Source organism: Euprymna scolopes, chromosome 43 (genome assembly GCF_053919585.1).
Source record: "Euprymna scolopes isolate OS-2025 chromosome 43, ASM5391958v1, whole genome shotgun sequence".
Lineage (NCBI taxonomy): Eukaryota > Metazoa > Mollusca > Cephalopoda > Sepiida > Sepiolidae > Euprymna > Euprymna scolopes.
The window spans coordinates 16,787,409-16,805,878 of record NC_136524.1 but is presented as its reverse complement, the minus strand read 5'-3'; the positions used below and the strand labels follow the sequence as shown (position 1 = coordinate 16,805,878).

General features: G+C 33.5%; 1 protein-coding gene across 4 annotated transcripts in view; it reads left to right on the top strand.

Moving 5' to 3' along the window:
- The window catches only part of LOC145268215 (steroid hormone receptor ERR2-like), a 274,707-nt gene extending 262,067 nt beyond the window's left edge, over positions 1–12,640 (top strand). For all 4 annotated transcript variants that reach the window (XM_080123514.1, XM_080123515.1, XM_080123513.1 and 1 more), the window contains one exon: positions 11,839–12,640. The gene's annotated coding sequence lies outside the window, so the exon portion shown is untranslated. The remainder of the gene's footprint in view (positions 1–11,838) is intronic.
- Positions 12,641–18,470: the final 5,830 nt, after the last annotated feature.

Sequence of the window (18,470 nt, the reverse complement as noted above, 5' to 3'; positions counted from 1 at the left end):
GGGAATTTGTTAAGAGTCACCAGCTCCAGGAAGGTTGTCAACCATGACTGAGGAGGCCTCTCTCTCTCAGTTTTGTTATCATAGTTTTCTTTCTCTTAGATAGATGATCTGACAAGATCTACGGATCCATCACACCAAGAGGGTTAACCATATGTCTAGTTTTTACACCAGGTATTTCTGCGCCCCCGCATGAACGAAGATATTGAGTATCTTACTTTAAAGTTTTTCTCTATTCTTCATAAATAAGCGCAGGATTGGACATAGATTCCCCTCTAACATTTACAAGAAATTTTATCTTTCAAATACTGTGAGAAAACCGATCTGCTCTAGCAACTAATTTGTTTTAAAATAAATGAATAGAATATTAATAATTATTTGAATATGTAAGAGAATATAAAGCAAAGAAAACCAAAGAAATGCTGGGACTAGATCTACATAAAGAGGTTCCACACAACACAGATATATAGATGCACTTGGTGTTCTTCGAGTGACCCATGTTGGTCTAGTTAAAAGACTAGTGTCTTCACGTAGAATGAATTGAGGTGCAAAGATTAGCGTTAATCTGAGAGTAGTAAGAGGGAGCGAGGGCGGATTTACCTTAAGAGCCAAATGTGTGCTTTGAATTAATACTTCCTTTTTTTATTTAATTGAAACGGTATAAGTTTTGATTTCTGTATTAATAATTTAAAGCATACAAACTCATTTTCCAAAGGTGATGAATGCTAGAAAAGAGATGTGTATTTCTACTTTTTCTATTGTGTCTATACATATATTGCTAACAATTACTAATATATTACAAACAAATGTCATGCGAAAAAAATTTGGGAAAATAGTTTCAAGTGGGTAGATAGCAGAGAATATAGAAATGGAATAAAATAATGCAATAAAATAAATTAATTTTTTAGTAATATCTATTTTAAAGGTAGATTAAGGGATGGTTAAAATTTTAAATAGATTTAAAGCTTTTTTTTTTTTTTAAATGCAAGTCCATCTTACAAAATTTTATTATCATATTTTAATGTATAACATGGGGAGTAGACTCGCCAGTTAAAATGAATTCAGATAAAAATGGGAGTTTGGAAATGTGGTTTAAAATACATTATTAATACATTTAAAAATACGAACTAAGTTTATAGAATAAGTTAAAATAAGAAAGGGATAAAAAACATTACAATTAAATTCTATTATGCTTTCAGTTCAAAAAGGACTACAATATTTCAGGATAGGGAAACCTCTTTAGGCCATGGCATTTCAAAGCCAACCGCTTCTCTTCAGAAGAGGGGAGTAAAGGCACATATTATACAGAGAAGAAATTTTTAAAAAGATAATATTGCCTTTCTGGAAAGAGGATCAAAGGAAAAACAAGAAGCTGTACTAAGACAAAAGTCGATTCCAGGACTGCCAGAAATCACTTTAAAAAGTAATAAACAATGCGAGAGAGTTGTATCTTCAGTTCGTTAAGTCCAATGTAGCTAAGCAGCAGCTTGGTTCCTACCAGTTTTGGCAAATAGTAAACAGGATCTTGAACAGAATCATGTGCTCTATCCCAACCATCATCAATGGACCTGAGGTAATCTCGCCAGCATCAGACAAAGCCAAACTCTTTCCCAAGAACTTTGCAGCTAATTATACCCTATGTGACTAAGGCCGTCAACCCCTCGTATTTCCTCTTTTATCAGAAAACATACTATGTGACATACAAATATCTGTGCGTGATGTTGCCAAGCTAATCAAAAACCTAGATTTCAATAAAGCAACTGACGCTGATGGCATTTCAGTTATAGTGCTGAAAAAGCTTCAACCAGAATTATTTCCCATACTTACAAAGCTGTTTAAGTGTTGTCTTAAAGAAAATTGCTTCCCAACACCCTGGAAAACCTCACCAGTATGCCCTGTATTTAAGAATTCAGGTGATCGGTCATCTTCCTCTCAGTACAGACCAATAAATCTCATGTGCATCATGAGTAAGTTGCTGGAATCTGTGGTAAATGGAAAAGTAGTTAATCATCTCAGCAAAATAACCTTCTTAGTGACATGCAATATGGTTTCCGTTCTGCTAGATCTACAGTAGATGTGATAATGGTTATATTTCATAGGATTAGCGAATCTCTCAATGGAGGCTTCCTTTCTAGGGCAATTGCTTTTGACATATCAAAGGCCTTTGATAGGGTATGGTATAAAGGCCTACTTCACAAGATCTCCAGCTACAGTATAACTGGAAATGTTTTTTCAATTATTAAATCATTTCTCTCTGATAGGCTCATAAGAGTAGTGGTTGATGGGCAGAAATCAGAAGCTCACAGTATTAAAGCCAGAGTCCCTCAGAGGCCCATCTTTGGCCCAACTCTCTTACTGATATACATCAATGATCTTCCAAATCACATCCTAAGATCGTTTGAAGACATTTATGCTGATGACATTACCATCTATGTCAACACATCAAAGGCCGTAAATGACCAAGTTCTCGGTAATTTTCTCCTCTCTGATCATGGTGCAATGGGCAAAGAAGTGGCTGGTTAATTTTCATGCATCTAAAACCAAGCCTCTATCTTTATATCATCAATGCTCTGATCTCCTATCTGGCATCAATTGAAATGAATGGCTCTCGTCTTAGGGAAGGCTCATGTTTTGACAAGCTTCTGGGCTGGAGAAATGCTGGGATCCTTCTTGCGTTCGAGTAGATATCTCACTGCTGATGCAATTCTCTACCTAAGTAAGAGTCATGTATATCCACAGATGGAGTACTGTTGCTACATCTGGGCAGGAACTGCTGGAAAACTCTTATGCTTTGACAAAGTTCAAAATAGACTTCGTAACCTGGTGGGGGTGCCTCCAACCTCTTTCCCACAGAATAGACGTTACGGGCATATCTTTACTCTATGACTATTTTCATAGCAGGTGCCTGTCTGAGCTCCAATCTATGATCCCGCCTCGCCAAACTTTCATGAAAAACACTCGTCTAGCTGAAACCATTATAACTAATTTCCCCCACTTTTTTTCTGTGCCTAATCCTAAACGTAGATTCCATAAACAAAGCTTCTTTCTTAGAACTGCATGCCTGTGGAACTCTCTTCCATTTGCCTGCTTTCCAGCTGACTACAATTTGATCATATTCAAGTCCAACATAAACAAATTCTTGATGAGCCATCCCCTTAAGTAATCCAATTTAGCAAATTTCCACTACTAACGATTACTGGGATGACTAGAATATTGTGCCATTAACCTCTGTACGCTCATTAACCATTATCCTCGAGTGACCTTTGAGCCTTCATAAGTGGTGACTCCTATGTAAAAAAAAAGGAAAAAGCTATAAAGAGCTATAGTGCCATGGGTTGCTTCTTATTGATTTATGCCCGTTATTTTGGGGGGTGGGGGAGATTGTAATTCCGAATTGATCGCCGGACAAATTCAATTGCCAAATTCCATTTGATTCAGTAACTTTCAGATTACAATCTGATTGTTATCCAATGTAATCTACAGTGATCCCACTCAAAGACAGAACTTTCATTGATCTTGTGTGACATCACAACCAAAACGAAAACAGCTGTTTAGACAGGATTTGCAGTGATCTGACAGACCGAAATATCTTGATGAAGTAGAAGCATATGAGTACAGAATATGAGATATCTCCAAAACTAAAAGCAAAACCATACAAAAACTACTAAATTATGCAAACCTTTGCTTAGGAAGCAATTAAGTTATTGCTTATTCACCAAACCTGTTTTCCTGCTCTTATTTACTTATACTGCTATCCTCTTTTTGGAAATCATAATTTCTCATTCTATGACTAAGTGTAATGTTTAAATATAAGGCGTATACTGGCCACATGTATATTGTTACTGATGTATGTTAATAAAATAACTGGCACAAATGTTATTTCTAAATGTCTGCTTTAAATGGATAATGCTTTGCCTCCAAGACGCCTTCCTGTCTGTTTTGCATGATAAACATTAAAAATCCCTATACTCTTAAATCCTCCCCAAATCCCTGTATATCTATATTGTATATTAATGCTGTATTTTTGTAAATATATCATCTCTCCTGTTTCAACTGGACAAAAAACAAATTGCTCTTCTCCCCAAGCTGATATAAAATCACATACTTTGCATGTACCTTTGGAGGAGGGTTTAGCTTCCGGTCCTAAACTTTAGAAGGCTGACCTTTTCAAAATCGATAAATACTAAACATCTATAGATTTCTATTGCTAAGGGATGCATTAGCTTAACTTATATTTATACTCTAAAGAATATCTATAAAATAGATAACTAATAGCCACAGTTTGTGCCCAAATTATAAGTGATCTATATTAACTAGCAACTATATCTTTCTTTCATTAGATGGGATAAAGTGCTGGTGATTATCTTTACTTGAAAACTAACACCTAAAGCACATTTCGAAACAGACCGTAACCCTTATACTATAATGTTCCAATTAGTCACTAATCCACAAACCATATTTGATCTTTGCTTAATCCTAGTAGATATTCACCTTTAATCTACACCCCACACTCATACATACCTCCTTTAAAAACGTAACCAATCTTAATCCTAATCTGAGGAGTGTAACTTCAAAGCAAATACTAATTCTTTGATACTAACTCTATCAATCCTAACTATCTATGTGGGAGCATAAAAATACCTGGCTTTGAAACCAGGTGCAGGGAAACCCCTCTCAGTGCTGATGGATAAGAAACCTCCGATTTGTAAACCTGTGCCACTGATCTCATACGTCTTGGCACCAAACAGGGGAGGGAGGCCCCCTCATTCCTGGACAACAACCTCCCTAGAGCTGGTGATTTGATCAAATCACTGGTTTGCAAACCTAAACTGCTTAAGGAGTAGATATACTGCCCATTGTCCTTGTTTCCTGACTAGGGCAATGAATGTCATCGCCACATTTGCCTTATTCCCTTCTCCTATAACTGGGCATCTTGGGGATGCTAATTTACCATATATGCTAACATGATCGGACTGGGCCACTCCTGTCGGACAGGTGTGAGGGTACCAGTTTGACAGTTGCTAGTTGCTGTTTCCAACTGACAGTACAGGAGCCCTAACTCTTTGATAGCGCTTAGAGCGGCTGTTCTGTCATCAGTTGTGTAATATCGGGATATTTGTAGTGCCATGTCGTGCATGGAAAGGCACCCTGCACTCATCTCTGGTGGGCATTCCCGAGGCTACATTCCTTTGGATGCGGAGCTGGCTGATGATCTACTCATGTTGCATGATGGTGGCTATGCACATCCGTTTTGCCTAGCACCTCAATCTATATCTGGAACTACTAAATAGAATGAAATGACAGTTCAATCCAAAAAAATGTTCAAACCAGACACACACTCACGCCTCCTCCCTTGGTGCTTGCATTTACACATATCCGAGGACTTTGAACTAACTTAGATGATGTAGAATCATTTCTCCTAGCAAACTCCCCGGATATCTTAGCACTAAGTGAAACTAACTTGCACTCCTCCATCCCCATTAACATCTTTAACATGTCTAGTTATCTTCCACTTTGTCATAAGGACTTTAATAGGAACGGACTTGGAGTCTATATTTGTAACCCCCTCCCCATGTCTAGGGAATCTAAACTAGAATCAGGTGACCAGGCCTTCATGTGCTTTAAACTAACTTTACAACATAGTGTTAACTACCTCTATTTTCTTTATTGCTCTCCATCAACCCAGGACTGTACTATAATCAATCATGTCTCTTACAGCATAGGTGTAGCACTCTCCCTTGACACTAGCACCCAAATACATGTATTTAGTGACTCTAACGCCACAGAAATTTACTTGGCTTCTCTAACTACACTAACACAGCTAGTAGCATCATCCATAACTTTCCAGATCACCAGGACCAGCAAGCCTCACTTGTGGATCTATTTCTGACAAGAGATCCTGAGGATCGTGTAACAAATGTTGATTGCCCACTTAGGAATGCTGATCATCCTGTGATAATGATAGAATCACTCTAAACTCTCGACTCCAAGTTGAAGAGCCATTGCTCAAAACGACAACGTACTAAAATTAGGATGACTGGGATGCTATTAGAGATCACATCAGAGACGCCCCATGGGGAAATATCTTTTCTCTTCCTGCAGAATAGTGTGCAAATGAGACTACTGAATGGTTCAAAGCAGCAACTGAAGCATATGTTCCTACACGAAAGTTCTATAGCAAACCCCGCTCTCCTCAATGGTTTACTTCTACCTGCGCAGCTGCCATTGCTCAAAGGTAACATGCATACCGTAGATTTATCTAGCATAAGTCCTGTACAAACAGACAAAGTATATAGAAGCTAGAAGTAATTGTAAAGAAAGAAGTAGCAACAGCTAAGAGTGAATATACTGAAACCACCAGTGTAGTAAATAATGGGAAATCAATAATTCCCCCACTATCCAACAATCATGAGGTTGTTTGCACAGCAACTGAAAAAGCTAACATGCTTGCCTGTTATTTTCCCTTAAACTCTACCTTGGACCCAACAAACCATTTCCTCCCTGATTTTCCTCTGTGGACAGAAACCACACCAGATGATCTGAAAATCACCCCTTCTCGAGTACATGATATCATAAAAACCTTAACACCTCAAAAGCATGTGGACCTGATCTCATCCCGGCTGTGCTATTAAAAAAATGCTCTGCTGAGATTGCTCCAGTTCTTTCTAAACTCTTTAACAAATGTTTTAACGAATCTTGCTTTCCTGACAGTTGGAATACTGCTTCTGTGGTACCAGCTTACAAAATCTCTGGCGAACGAACTGACCCATTAAATTATTGCTCAATTTACTTCCTCCCACTTTTCACCAAAATATTTAAGTCTTTAATTAATCAAGCTCTAGTCCACCACCTTACAGCTGCTAAACTTCTGTTTGACCAAAAATATGAATTTAGGCAAGCCCGTTCTACTGCAGATATTCTAGCTGTAATCTCTGAACGTATATACCAAGCACTGGATAAGGCAGGGGAGGGAAGGGCAGTAGCCCTATATATATCTAAGGCTTTTGACAAGAGTATGGCACGATGGTCTCCTCATGACAATAACATCCTATGGTATTACTGGACGAATGCTTAACATAATTAAATCCTTCTTAAATGAGAGAAAAATCGAAGTTGTCCTCGATGGGCGTTTTTTTTTTTTTTTTTTTTTTTACACAGTGGTCACCACTTATCAAGGCCCAGAAGCCACTCAGGGATAAGGTTTATTGCAAGTACATTACGTTAGTGTGGAGATTTGATGAAGTGTTTACTTAAGGGGGCAGTTCATTAGGAATTTGTTAATGTTGAACTTGAACACATCCAAGTTGTAGTCAGGTGGGAAGCAGGCAGACGGAACAGAGTTCCACAGGCGTACGTCCAAACAATATGATATAAATGCAGGTGTACCTCTGGGACCAATCCTTATCTGATAAAATTGTCTCTGACATGGGTATATTTGCCGATGACATCACACTCATTAGCAGGCCTGTGGGGAAAATTAATGAGCACATATCTAAGGCAATGGCGGAAACCCTAGAGGAAGACCTTCAGTCTGTAGTGGAATGGGGTCAAAAATGTATGGTAACGTTCAAAGCTCCAAGACAAAGCTCGTTTCCTTTAATGAAACCTTACCAACCACCAATAGCTATGGCTAAAGATACATTACCTGAAAGGACTTCTTTCAAACTCCTCGGCTTAATGTTTACAGGGAACATGAGTTGGAATAAATACATTGAGATCATTGCCAAGGCTGCTGCAAAGAAGGTGGGCTCTCTCTACCATGCTAGAAAGTTACTTATGCCTGAAAGTATCCTGTACCTCTACAAAGCCACCATTCGCCCATGTATTGAGTACTTCTGTCACATTTGGGCTAGTACATCTGCTTCTAGTCTCTCGCTCCTGGACAGTGTTCAAAAGAGAGTCACCAACCTGATAAGTCCTGAACTGTTATCTAAGCTTCAGCCCCTGTCCCATCGACAAAATGTTGCATCCCTCTGCTTGTTTTACAAGTATTTTAATGGTGTATGCTCTGACAAACTCCAATCTCTTGTACCCCTTCGATGAAAATACCCCCAACAAACCCAACAAGCAGCGAAGTCCCACCCCTACACAATAGAGATCCACAGATGTAAGAAAGCCTTCTACTCTAATAGTTTCTTCCCCAGAACTGCTAGACTTTGGAATTCTCTTTTGGGTTCCTGATTTTTTTTTGTTTTTGTTTTTTGTTTTTTTTACGTAGGCATCACAACTTATCAAGGCCAAAAGTCCACTCGAGGATAAGGATTAAAGAGTGTTCAATAGAAATTGGACAATATAGTAATCGTTAGTAATGGAAATTCGGTAAATTTATTAACTTATATGGAACGGCTCATCAAAAACTTGTTTACATTAGACTTGAAGACAACCATATTGTAGTCAGCTGGAAAAGCAGGAAAATGGAAGACAATTCCATAGGCGTGCAGTTCTAAGAAAGAAACTTTGCTCATGGAATCTACGTTTAAGTTTAGGCATAGATAAAGAGTTGGGGAAATTAGTGATAGTGTTTTCTGCTAGATGGGTGTTTCTTGTGAGAGTCGGGCGAGGGAGGGGACCATAGATTGGAGCTCAGCCGAGCACTTGCCATGAAAATAATGATAAGGCAGAGATAAACTCGCAACATCTCTTCTATGAGAAAGGAGTTGCAGAGAAGAGAAAAGAACATCCCCTACGAGGCTACAAAGTCTATTTTGAACTCAAGGCAGGATAAGTCCTTTCTAGCGGCTCCTTCCCAAATGTAGCAACAGTACTCCATCCTTGGAAGTACATGGCTCTTATATAGGTAGAGAATTGAATCAGCAGTGAGATATCTACTGAATCGGTAGAAAGATCCCACCATTTTTCCAGCGGCGTTGGTAACGGATTTAATGTATGTGTTCCATTTAAGATCAGGAATAAAGGTCAAGCCCAGAAGCTTGTCAAAACATGAGGCCTCCCCAAGACGAGAGCCATTCATTTTAATTGATGCCAGATGGGGATCAGAGCGTTGATGATGTAAAGATAAAAGCTTGGTTTTAGATGCATTAAAAGTAACAAGCCAACTCTTTCCCTATTGTACCACTTGCTCAAGATCAGAGGAGAGAGAATCAGAGAGAACTTGGTCGTTTACGGTCTTAGATGTGCTTTCCCAACTGTACTGACATGCAGAAGTTCAAGTGTAATGTGAACAGACATCTTGCTGCTAAACTCCCTACATAGTACTCCTGAAACTTAGGTCCCTGATAGTAGCCCCCTACATCAAAGTGGCTATATGCCTTGTTTGGTTATAAAATGTAATTATAAAACTGGTAAAACCAAACAGGAAAACCATGTAAAAAAAATAAATTCATTGGACTTAAGGAGTCGGAGCCGGATAAAAAATTCTGATTCTGACTCCGACTCCTTGTACTCTTAGAAATCCAACTTCAACTCTGCAATCCTACTCTATACACTAATGTCTGAATAAGTCCAGTCTTCCTGGAAGTAGGCACAAATGAACGCCAGTTCATATATAGGCTGGTAAATGTCGGCTTACAGTAGACTGTTGTAAGAAAAGAGCTCTTATTGCGTTCAACTAAAACATCCAAGAAAGCCCAGCAATCGTCATTCTCGTTCTCCATAGTAAATAATAACATTGTATGAAGAGAATTAAGTTTGTTGAAAAATGTTTTCGCCTCATTTTCAGAGGCAAAAGCTGCGAAGGTGTCGTCGATGTATCTGAAATATATGGCATCATCAAACAATATCAACTCGTGAAATCCCACAAAAATGTCAGCTAGTACAGGACCAAAGGGACTTCCCATAACGTTGTCGAAGCTAAATTCTACTGCTTTAGTACAGATCGTCATGAGTTCAGGGAATATGTCCCTGGGGAAAGGTAGAGGGGTTAAATTACTATTGTAAAGAGAGTCGGCACAAATATTAATAGTTTCTTGTAGTGGGACATTTGTAAATAAGCTATAAATGTCAAATGAGCACATACATTTATTTTCAACACCAAGTTGCAACTCACATAAACCTAAATGAGTCGGGAATGCAATTTTTAGAGTACAGAGCCTGGACCAGTTCTATTATATAATAATTTTCAGTAGCCATGTGGCTAGAGAGTGTTCGGTAGACCCTGTCATAGACAAGATAGGGCTAAGCAGGATACCTTCCTTATGTGTTTTAGGAATGCTGTAGAGTCTAGGTCTCAGTGAACCAAAAGGCTTTATTTTATCGTATATCTCTTTAGTAAAATAACCTTTCTTATAGAAGTATAAAAGGTGCTTCTGGATCTTGATTTTATTTTTATAAGTATTATCACAGGTTTCAACGACTAAACTTATTAGGATTATTTAAAATAATATTTTCTGGACATAATCCGTATGATTCAGGATAACGACGCTAGCACCCTTGTCCGGTTTGCAGATATAAATATCTTTATTGGATTTCAATAATTTGATAGGTTTTAAATGTGTGCTGGACCAAACAAAGTCACCCGAATCAATAGATGAATTAGAGTAATGAAAAGCCAGATTTTCAGGCTGGCTTTTACAGTGGTTACATGTTCAGGTGAAAGAGGATCGTGGTGCTTAAGTTGAGAAAATAAAACCTCAAAAGCTGCAAGTGTATCTTCTTTATCAATACAAGTCGGGGGGGGGGGCAAAAGTTCAACCCCTTAGACAACACTGCAGTCTCGACTTTTGAAAGAGCAAGATTGGAGTCATTAAAAATATTCTTGCCTTCAACAACAGAATCACACCCGAATCTAGCGCGAACAAGCAAGTCAAGTTGCTTATTTAATTTATGAGAAATTTGTTGTCCAGAGAATGCCTCCCGATTTGCGAAATCTTTAATCAAAATATATATATATATATATATATATATATATATAACCAGATGTTTTTAAGGTGTTGATAAGAAATCACAAAAAAAAAAAAAACAATAGAATCTTATTTTCATTCTTCTGGGGTTTACAACATAGGAACTAAAATAGTAAAAAATGCCAATATTTTTTTTATATTACTATTTTTTTAAATAAATTGTACCAACAAAATAATTATTTGAATTGTTTGGACCAGAACTAAGATGAGAGCAGCAGTTCGAATATTCCAAATAATACAAATTCTTAATCATCTCAAAAATTTCTCAACAAACTGAAATTTTGATTTCATGAAAAGAACTTGCAATTAATTTGCTTTAAAGTTTGAAAGTATGATCCTTATTTTGCACAAAAAATGTGTTGACATAAGGGGTTAAAGAATTAGAACAGACTGAAGATTCAAAGTTTTATCTAAAAGTTAATAATGTGTGTCTGACTTGCTTCAGTATGTATGTAGATTTAATTTTTATCAGCAAAAAGACAAAGACTTAATGATAATAAAAGCAAGAATAATTAGATATGCAGATTTAATTTTATAGACAAAGTATGGCTTTAACTTAATATCTGATAATAAAAAAGGAATTTCTTCCACTTTTCATATTGATTTCAAGTATTGCATAGGAATTAAATTGTGATTGGCCAAAGCATGCTGGTTCTTCTTTTTCATGAAACGTCCTATCATGGGCACTACTTTAAGGAGTTAAATATCATGAATGAATCTTGGTTGTATTTCAACAGTTAATAAGAATGATTGAGTTACAAGCACCTCTTTATTCAAGTAGCAGCATAATTCAACAAGATGTAGAATAACTAATCATCATGAATGGTTTCCTTAAAAGAAAAAAATGAAACTAAAATTACTCAATAATTGTTTTTATTATTCAGCATTTAAATCTCTTTCAATTTCAATACTTGTTTTATTTATAAATTATTAACTTTTCCTTTTTGTTTTTACAAATTTATTTTTCTTTGTTTCTTTTCAGGAAATGAGTTCCTAGCAGAGAAGAGACAAAAACAACCCCACTCCCCAAAAATAATAATAAATGGAAAAAAAACAATGTGTGGCTTTCTAATTTGCATATAACAAAAACACTATGACATCCCGAATTTTTTTTTTCTCCCAAGAAATTTCTTTTTCTTTTTTTTTTTAAAGTCCTACATTGGACATTCCCTTTTTTTCTGCCAACCAGGCATGCACAGAAACAAGGAAAGGCAAAGAAAAAAAGGATTAGCACAGTAGGAAGAGGAGGAGGAGGAGAAATGCTATCTACGGTTGGAAATATATGACGTAGAGAATAAGATTTAACAAAATACTGTATGACTTTTTGGCATCAAGGAAGAACTTACCTCCTTTGCCCTATGAGTTTATAAGGATTATAAGGCTTTTTGGACGTGAGGGAATGGACTTTAGAAACAAAAGACAGGGTTGCAAAAGAAACAACTGTAAAAGATACAGAAAAGTAACATAGTGAGTTGCTTGTTTCTTTATGGCATTCCTTGCACCTCAGATTTTTTATAAGTTTGGGGTTATCTGGTGCATTTTTGGGGGTGGGAAGTGGTTATACAAATGAAAAGCATTTTACCATTTTTGATCAAAGGTAAATAATTGTTTAATCCAAGGAATAAAATCAATCAAAAATGTAAAAGAAAAAAGAAAAGAAAAAGGAACTGATTATTAATAAATCAGTTTATCTTTTTCTTTCTTTTCCCTTTTTTTTTTTTTAAATAAATATTAACTTTTAATGATGGGAGAGTCCTGCAGTAATTGACCTAATAAAAAACAAACATTTAAACAAAACTAAAACATTAACTAAATAACTTCTATAAATACTTATAAATATAATTATATTATAAATATTTATATATAACTTCATATAAATACTTTATTTGATTTTAATAGAAAATTCATAATTCTTTCTTTCTTTTTTATCCTTATTCCATTAGCATTCACATTTAACAAAAGGATCCTATAACTAAAGTAATTTAGATGAACTAGCATAGAGATCTTCAGTAATGGTTAACCAGTCATGGATCCATCTCTGTTGTAACAAAATAATTCTTTCGTTGAATGTTAATTAGTTGGGAGAGAAAAACAAGACAAAACAAAGTATGGAAATTGTGGATTGGTGGTGGTGTGGGGGGATCCTGTTAAATATATGTGTGTGTGTGCATGGGCGAGACAAAGTTTGATATCCTCAAACTTTGACATTAGTAATTCATTTGTTAATGACATTATTGTTAATTAATAAATGAAAAAACTATTTTAAAAGTTGTTTTTAAGGTTTCTTTAAAGAATTTAATGTTAGTTATTGGTATTTATCTAAATTTTCTATGTAGATGCAAAAGTATGGGCATTTAAAAAAAAATAACTTGTTTAGTGATTAGATATAAATATTTTTTTTATTTGTTCCATACTTGTAAATTTTTTTCATTAAATTTTTCATGTAGTTCTTTTTTTACCTGATAAAAAAGATTAGCAAGCAGAATTGTTGAATGCATTAAAAAAAGCATTTATTTCTACTATAAATAAAACTAAAGCAGCATTAAAACTTATGCAAGATTGAAAAGTAAAATATTCAAGAGAATCAGAGAAAAAAAAGAAAATATAATATTCCAAAACTAATGTTAGAAAGAATTTAATGAAAAAAATTGATACAAAACACTTTTCAAATTCTAAGAATCATTATGAGGTTAAGACAAAAACATAGTAAGTAGTAAATAATAAACAAGTAAAAAAGAGCTAATAATAATTTTTTTTTTTTAGATATTTTTTAATTAACTTTCATCAAATGAGTCATGTTAAAAATATTTTAATATCAATTGAACATGTTAAAAATATTTCAATATCAATTGAACATGTTAAAAATATTTTAATATCAATTGAACATGTTAAAAATATTTCAATATCAATTGAACATGTTAAAAATATTTTAATATCAATTGAACATGTTAAAAATATTTTGATATCAATTGAACATGTTAAAAATATTTTAATATCAATTGAACATGTTAAAAATATTTTAATATCAATTGAACATGTTAAAAATATTTTGATATCAATTGAACATGTTAAAAATATTTTAATATCAATTGAACATGTTAAAAATATTTTGATATCAATTGAACATGTTAAAAATATTTTGATATCAATTGAACATGTTAAAAATATTTTGATATCAATTGAACATGTTAAAAATATTTTGATATCAATTGAAAATGTTAAAAATATTTTGATATCAATTGAACATGTTAAAAATATTTCAATATCAATTGAACATGTTAAAAATTGAACATGTTAAAAATTGAACATGTTAAAAATTGAACATGACAGTAAAACAAAGTTGGCTTTCATGTTGTGATCAAAATATACTTTCTCTTCTATTCTCAATCAGAAGAAAGGAAAAATCCTTTCTGACTGGAGTATTTTATTTATTTTTTGGCCTCCTTGAGGGAGCTGAAAATACCCCCCCCTCCTTCATTGTACATAGGATGAAATCCTTATTTACCTTCTCTCCAAGGGGTTTGACACGTGAGTGTTTCTGTTGAACAGATTGGATTCAAAGATGTCACAGCCAGGTTTTCAATCCGGATTGTTAACCATTTAGCCACTGTCATCCCCTAATGGATGAAATTCTTATGCCCAGTTGTATAATTTCATTTAAATTCTAACCATACTCCTAGTCGAAAGAACATCTTCATGGGGACAATTTGATCAAATGAAGCCCAGCATTTTAATATCTATTTTATAATATTGCACGCATCAACATTTAATTAAAAACGCAAACAAGCAATTACACTCATTTGAATGCAGAAAAAAAGTAGAAAATTATTTTTTAAATACATGTGCGTGTTTATATTTGTTTATATATATTATATATATATATATATATATATTATATATATATGTGTGTGTGTGTGATGTGTGTACATATATATCTATATACACTGTATGTGTGATTTAGCGACATCTAATACATATATTATTGTGCTATATATACATATATATACATATGATAAGACATTAGTTATACTTTACTCATGTATGTATTTTAAAAAAATATAAATTTTATATATATTCTCATAATAATATAATATAGGTACATATTCTTGTTTAGGAGTGTGTATATATGTATATATGTGTGTGCATGTGTTTTTGTGTGAATTTTATGTTTTGTTTTGTTTTTTGTATCTATATATGTATATACATAAAATCCTAACGGGAATGGTACCAGTTTTTGTTGTAAATATTTTAATGTCTACTGACAATCATCAACATTCATGACACTTAACAGTTTACAGTATTTTTCATTCTGATTACAGTTATGCATTTCTTCAATTCACTTAGACGTATATGGGTGTATATATACGTGTGTAAAGAAAAAAACATTCAATTAACACCTTCAGACTATTTGTACACAAGAGCAGACTTTGTATATATAAAGGGCTCAATATCATTTCAGATAGACCTTTATAAAAATAATAAATTTGGCTTATTAACACTTCTTAGTGTTAAGATAAGTCACATTTGTTATTTATTGTTGTTATGCATACATATATTCAAAGTGCACTCTCTCTTCTCTCTCTTATATATATATATTCATTATGCATTCATTATGCACAGACAAACCTACCAATATAGATTGTTTTAGATCAATACTTAAAAAGTGATGTAGATTTCATGTTTTATGTGTACACGTGTGTGTGTGTGTGTGTGTGTGTGTGTGTGTGTGTGTGTGTGTGTGTGTGTGTGTATATATATATATATATATATATATATATATAGGTTTTTGAAAGATGAATTCCATACTATATAAATAGATAATAATATTTAGTTTACTCTAAAAATATATGGTTAGATTTGAAGTCTATTATTCATTTGAATACTGCAGAGAAAGTGAGTAGTTATTTTGATTTTTGCTAACCATAGGATTTCAGTAGTCAGATGGTTAAAACAATGCTGTTGTAAAGCAATTCCTGTTTTTAGGCACAGGTTTGAATCCTGTCTCAATCACAATCCTTTCTCTCTCATTCCATCCCCATAGATCATTATTATCCATTTGTATAATATGCAATTTGCTAACTGGAAATGCAGATATCATTTAAAAAACACTTTTACTCTTCAAATGTAATGTCAAATTTGAAATTCATTATTTACTTCATTCATATATGCATAAATATAGTAAGTTATGAAAATATGGCAATTAAGCTAGACAAAATTGTCTTGTGAGAATTTGTCAACATGAAATTTTCAATACATACAATAGTCTAAATATGATTTTGATCTCACATTGTAAATTTTATAGCTATGTTAACTTACACACAGACACACACACACACACACACACACACAAGGAATAAGCATTCTCTTGAGAACTGCCTGGGTTGCTGATGGAATGGATCTGATTTAAAACCCAAAATTTACAATGATTACCAGGCATCTACAAAATGTATTTAAATGAGATATGAACTAGTAGATTGCCTAGGGAATCTAATTCATCCCCCCCATACATTACATCATATATGATGTAATGTGCGATGCCATTGCATTGATGTCATTATGAACAAACAGATAGACAATAATATGCATTTATTATAACATATATGGATTTACACATGTATAACACTTGTTATCATAAATTAAACAAGAATATATGTCATATTTAGTAATATAATTAAGTTGTCTGATATATTATAAAGAAGAAAAAAATTGATTTGTTTCCCCAAAATATAACTCTATTAAAAAAGTATGTGTATAGAGTTACTTAAAATGTATTAAGTAAATTATTCTGATTATTTTTTTGTTAGTCATTTATTCATAAAAGTCAAGCTTTTTAATTCCAAACTCATAAATATCAGCACCTCTTTTATCAGATACATAATTATTTTCCTAATGATAACTCAGCATTTTTTTGTCACTCCAGTCACTTATAAACAAAAAAGAATGCACTAATCATTCTTAGATGCTTAGCAATAAAAACAATTGTTTGTTCCTTTGATGGCTGGAATATTTCAACAAATTCTTAATTGATTAAGCTATTTTTAGATTACAAAATTTGTACTAGCCCATGTGATTATTAGGCTTCTCTGCTATTTCGCTTTCCTTTCTTTTCCTTCATTATCATAGACCGTTTGCAGACATCATACAATAACCAATATTTATTGTGGTTTTCCAGCTTGACCCCAAAATATGCTATGCACACTTTTTGGATAAAATCTAGGATGTATTTTCTTGATCTCAAAATATGCATATAACATATTTTGGGGATCTTTTGATAAATTTAGTAGAACTTTTCTTTTTTTCAACTACGGATTAGAACTAATGGTGGTTTAGAAAAGAATGTAATACTATTTTGACGAGGAAATTTTCCCCCATTTTCTTTTATTTTTGTCATTGTTTACATTGTGACAGAACAATGAAAAAGATTAAAAGTAAAAATATATAACTCCATTTGGTCAAAAAGGTGGCTCTTTATGGATTCATGTGACCTATTTTTGTATAGGAATGGTGCCTATTTCCTAAACACCAAAATGCTTGAACGCCTGTGTTATGGAAAAGCAAAATACCTGTTTCAAAATTTTTGAGACGAGGATGATAATTTGGATTTTTCCAACTACTAATCTTATCTTGATTGTTGTATTTACACCATTTCAGCAGATAAGATCTCCAGCCTTCTTCAAGTGCAACTCATAACTCGGTTCCTTTATTTTGTCACATTCCATGAGAGATGTTTTTGACAAAAGGGGGCAGAATTGTTGGTTTCTGGGTCAGAATTTATCCATATAACACTTATTGTTGGCTAGTTTTTCATTTTGAAGTAAAAGTTTTTTGTTGTTTTTTTCTTTTTTTTTTTTTTTTTTCTTAGTTCATCAAGTGGCTTTATGCCTACCGTGGAGTAACTTCCATTAAAAAAAAACCCTCTTCTAATTGACCTTTGAATCCTTCTAGTAGAACAGAATTTCAAATCCTTTATTTAATGCATTAGGATATTTAATCCTTTATTTAATGCATTAGGATATTTAATCCTTTATTTAATGCATTAGGATGTTTTCATGGTCTGGTAAAAGTGTGAATTTATGTTATTTTAGTTATCACTGGTTGTAAGAATTAAACTTTCAATCTCCAGAGGACAGTCTAAGTGACAACCTTCTAAAAGCTGAAGATATATCAGATATATATATGCTTATATTTGTTGTTCTATAAATTCTAGAGTGTCTCAGTTAATTATGGTAGCCATTCCATTCTCTTTTAACTGTACAGAAAATGTCTGTATCTGTCCTTTCTTAACATTTATGTTACACTTAAGCAAATACATGTTTTAAATAAATATCTTTTCTGTTATTTGATTCTTCTTCATGCAAATAAGTATTAGATACTAACAAATTTTCTATACAATTTGAAACATTTAACTTCAAGAGCCAAATTTTGAAAGAAAACTTTAATTTGAAGAAAATAAATGCTTTCATTTCATTTTTTTAGTAACATGCATTAACTTATATTTTTAATATTATTCATTATGATATGTTAATCATTTTCTCTTAAACAAGTTAATTCTGATAGTTTTTTTTTTTTAATTATGGTTAATTCTTATATTAAATTGTTTAGTTATAAAACTAT